Below are 4,961 nucleotides of genomic sequence, written 5' to 3'. Positions count from 1 at the left end.
AATATAATGTTTCATTTATAAATTAAATTTAATATTTTTTTTATACTAAGTTTGTTGGTTACACAATATATTTCATATTATCAAAATATTAGTCACTAATTATGTCATAGTGTTATATTATTCATAGAAATATATATATATATGATGTTAATAAATTATTGGTATAAATATGCAATTTAATAATATAAGTAATTTTTTGGATTCGGATCCGGATGACATCAGATAATATCTGATCTGTTTACACCCCTAGTTATAATACTTCTAATAAATCAAATTATATAGCATTCTATCTATTTTTAAAGAAATATAAAAAAATATTTCTAATGTTTCAATATAAAAAATAAATAAATCATAACATTTTCTAATTAAATAACAAAAAATATATAAAATATTAATTTAATTTACAAGGGAGATCCCTTGGTGTATACTCTTTGCTGATGACCTGTCATATTGATATTGTTTATCGATTGGTTGATTCTTATTATAAATGATTTATTGAGACCACATAATTGAATTGAATGAATATTGAATACTGAAATCATTGAACCTCCGTATAGTGGAGAAAAATAATTATTTTATTGTAAAGTCTAGCTAGTTACTAAACTTTACTCCAGGACCCTTATACGCATATGGTGAATGGCCCCAACTGAACCCAATACTGGTTGGGTAGGGGATACTGAGTAAATATGAATTGTGACAACTGTCTTATCATTGATTTTCTTTCCGATAATGACAGCATTGTTTTATTGTTTTCTTATTGGTTTTGTTAACAAATTGTCAGAATAGTTAGAACGGTATAAGTCCGACACGACAGATACATGTTATGGTATCTTTCAGTGCTACCAGACTATAAATTATAAGTTAAGAAACCAAATGTTACCAGACCTAGCGGTTCTAAAGATTAGGTCCTAAACGTTACCTGACTTTATGGTTTAAAAGATTTAGACACAAACCATTTATTCTGATAAGATTCTTAGAGTTCTTATTTATTTATGTAAGTTTGTTGTTCAATTGTATACTGTTATTGAGCATTTGCAATCCTCATTATGAAATGAACTGTTTGTTTCTCGTGCAATGATTTCATTATGAATATGGATTTTCTTCAAATTCAATAATCTGAGTGGCAATAAGCACTAAGAAATAATTTATTATTTCTCACTCGTTTCCTCTTGTGGGTTACAGGTTCATTATGCGAAGTCAGAGAAATGCTTCCGGGTTATAATTGACAGTAGGGCCACCTAAAGGTATTGGAATTGTGATTATTTTATTTGATAGGATGCAGAGAATATATCTCTAGCATCATCCACAATAAAATATCAGATAATTAATTATTGTAAATAAATTGAAATGTGGTAAAAATAATGGATGCTATTAGCAATGTATACAAAGATATGTGCCTTGTGTTACGTATATTTAATGGTAAATAAACATGATAGAATCGTCGCACCTCCGAATCAGGGGTGTGACATGTACTGAGTGCATAGCTGAATTTTTTAAAGGTTCCCTTTTTTGCAAATGTTTCCGTCAAACATACTAAGAAAATTTTGTCAAATAAATCCAAACAAGCACAGCAGTCACACTAATCGTACTAGAGATGTTAATGACACCCGTTTATCCGTTTATCCTACCCGTATTATATTCGATAAGACGGGTATGGGTAAGATTGTTTTTCATTAATTTATTAAGTATGGGTATGGGTAAGGATTTTTTTTCGTTAGATAAACGGGTATGGATAAGATTGTTTTTTATTAATTTATTAAGTATGGATATGGGTAATGATTTTTTTTCGTTAGATAAACGGGTATGGGTAAGATTGTTTTTCATTAATTTATTAAGTATGGATATGGGTAAGGATTTTTTTTCGTTAGATAAACAAGTATGGATACGGGTAAAAATTATTTCATACCCGTTGGGTAACGGGTCATGTATAAAATAAATTATATCATAAGAAGAATATTATGCTAAACATTTTACTTTTTTATTTGAATGTTTTATTATTTAGTTAAGGAATTGAATTCGTTAGAAGAGATATTTGTGATTTTGATTTTTTTTTTTGCTTAATAAAAAATTATTACTTAGAATTAATTGTATATTTATATTTTAATTTTATATTAGTAATTGTAATTACGTATGTATGAGATGATAAGTTTTGATAGTTTATTTGTAAAAATAATAAAACTATTATATTTGTATTATTCGTTATTCACCCACTACTGTTTTATTATCCGGTAATTAATCTTAATGAGTATGAGTAAGGTATAGATAAGATTAATTCTTAATGAGTATGAATATGAAAATGGTTTCACCTAGCCATATCGTATTCATTGACATCCTAATCGTACTACGACTGAACCAAGTTAATAGGCTCTCCATTACTTTCACCATCTAAGGACAATAAATCTTCTTAAAAAGAAATTATCGCAAATACAAATTTGACAACAAATTAATTCCGGCAAATCCATTCAAAATATAACACTGACAAGTGACAACACAATTTAGAATTTAAAGAAATACACAAAATTTAGAATTAAACTAGTTAATTCATGCTAGCACAAGGCCTTAAGAACTTTACAGTTCCAAATTTCCTAAGAACTCCGAGAAAGCTGCTTGTGATAAGCCATTTTCTTGCAGTGCCTTCAAACCATTAATTCTATGAACGCTCACATTGTCTCTTAGCTCTTTACCTCCTTCGGATTCCATGAGCCATTTAACTTTCTCAGCCAATTCATCTCTTGAAACCAATCCTTCATCGCAACCTTTAAGCTCAACTCCAACTTTCATTTGCTCAATCAAGAAGACTCTGTTCATCCTCTGCTCCGCAAACAATGGCCAACAGATAATTGGTACAGCATTGGTTATTGCCTCCAGCAGTGAGCTCCAGCCGCAGTGACTCACAAATCCCCCAACTGACTCATGGTGCAAAATCTCAACTTGTGGAGCCCACGACTTCACCACGATGCCCTGTTCCTTTGTCCGGTCCAAGAATCCTTCTGGCAACAATGCATTTAAGTCTGGCTCAGACAGTGGGTCATATGGCATTTTTGGGTCATTACTTGGTGGATTGCGTACCACCCATAAGAACTTTTGGTCACTCTTCTCAATCCCGAAACCTATTTCTCTCAATTGCTCGACTGAGAATTTGCCGTGACTGCCGAATGAAAGAAATACCACACTCTTCTTTGGCTGGGCATCCAGCCATATAAGACATGGATGTGCACCTCCTTCGCTCGGAGCTGTGACCAATGGTCCAATGCAATAAATAGGTGGTGCCGTCCTGGTTAAGGGACCGAGCTCATCTTTTAAACCTATCACTGCCTGAGGCTCTAGTGATTGGAAGGTGTTCATGAGAATGCCTTTTGCCTCTGATATTCGCCTAAACACATTAATAAATAGCTCATAATTCTTGGTGTCAAAGTCAAGCATCTCTTTTGGAAGATCGGATGCATGCAACAGGGGAATACCAGGTATCACAATCGGAGTTTTTTCAATATCCTTCTTTGTGTGGTCCCAGGTAGAGATCAACTCTTCTATGCGAAGGAACACTGAAAGGTTGTTTGCTCCAGTGGGGAAAAATATATATGCCGGAATGCCAAGCTCCGCTGCAACATCCAATGAATCAACACAGAAGATGTCAAGGACCAATGCAGCTATGGATGCGTTCTTTGATTGTGACTGGAGGTAAGATTGGAGGATTGTGTTGTTTGATCGTATAAGGTTAAACATGTTAGTCACTGGCACTGGAGCGGGGGCATCTTCAGAGGGAGGAGGAAGGGGTGGGAGAAGGTTAAATGAGATTTCTGAGTTGGTGGAAGAAACTTGGGAGATGAGTTTAGTGGTTGCGGTCGGCATGATTGGAGGGTTGATTACGGCAATGTCAACAGAAACACCATGATTTATGAACAATTTGGCTAATTGTATCATTGGTATCATGTGGCTTACAACCATGGTTGGGTAGAGAACTACCTTCGTCTCCATTGATCGGTACAGACAGAAATCAGGGTAAGGTGTTTTCGTAAAGTGATTGAGGGTATGCTGTATGAGATGCAACTGCAAACAAGCTTGTTCCATTCGTCCCATTTTATAAACTGTAGGCAAACTTTCACATTCACCATTAGAAATTTATAATATCATACTAATCCTTCTAAATTTTAATAACTCCAACGTTTAGTAATTTTCTATTTTCTATTAAAATATATGTATTTGTTATAAACGAAATTTAATATGATTTTAGTGGATGATCATTCATCTTTATCTCCCAACAACCTATTTCCTCTCCATATCCATTTATTTGTGGAATTTATTTATATTACTTTTATATGTACAATTTTTAGCCTATAGATAGAGATTTTGTAAACATGTATGTAATATTGTAATACACAAAAAATACACAAAAGAAGAGAATGAAAATTTTGCTATCCCTTTATATTTCTCTTGTTAATTATTTTACTTCTATTGTAACTTTATTCAATTTTACAACAATATTGATTTATTTTTCTTACATCAAAATTTTAACAGGATGTTATTTGGGTAAGGAAACTATTTAGTTAGAAAATAATTTATTTATCTACTAGTGACGGAGCACATAATGACATTTAAGCAAAAAAACGCTCTACTAAATTTCAAACTTGTTATTTCAAATTTTTTTTTTTTTCAAACTTGCATATCTCTTTATTTTGGAATTGCCTTAAGCATAGTCTCTAAGTGAGCGTTTGTATAATGAAAAATTATTCAGTTTTATTGGAAAATGGACACATTTTAATGGAGGTGTCTTTGGAGGCAAAAACTTTTGTTTGGTGATTAATCTTATGAGATGAAATTCCTTTAAAAATTATTTTACATTGAAATTCCACGGCTAGGCATAATCCAAAAACATAAGTGTTAAAATGGTTAAAAAAAACAAATATGTAAGAAAAATTAAAAATAAAAGGACTCGAGTATGTGTTAAATATGGCCACTCAAGA

At 32.2% G+C, this 4,961-nt stretch overlaps 1 pseudogene across 1 annotated transcript; it reads right to left on the bottom strand.

Annotated features, from left to right (window-relative positions):
- Positions 1 to 2,443: 2,443 nt before the first annotated feature.
- Positions 2,444 to 4,076, bottom strand: LOC144546672 (anthocyanidin 5,3-O-glucosyltransferase pseudogene; annotated as a pseudogene). Its single transcript, XR_013508852.1, has one exon. The product of XR_013508852.1 is annotated as an anthocyanidin 5,3-O-glucosyltransferase pseudogene (transcript).
- Positions 4,077 to 4,961: the final 885 nt, after the last annotated feature.

This window comes from Carex rostrata, chromosome 30, assembly GCF_964058835.1.
Source record: "Carex rostrata chromosome 30, lpCarRost1.2, whole genome shotgun sequence".
Classification (NCBI taxonomy): domain Eukaryota; kingdom Viridiplantae; phylum Streptophyta; class Magnoliopsida; order Poales; family Cyperaceae; genus Carex; species Carex rostrata.
The sequence above is the reverse complement of the archived record's forward strand: the minus strand, read 5'-3'. Positions and strand labels throughout refer to the sequence as shown.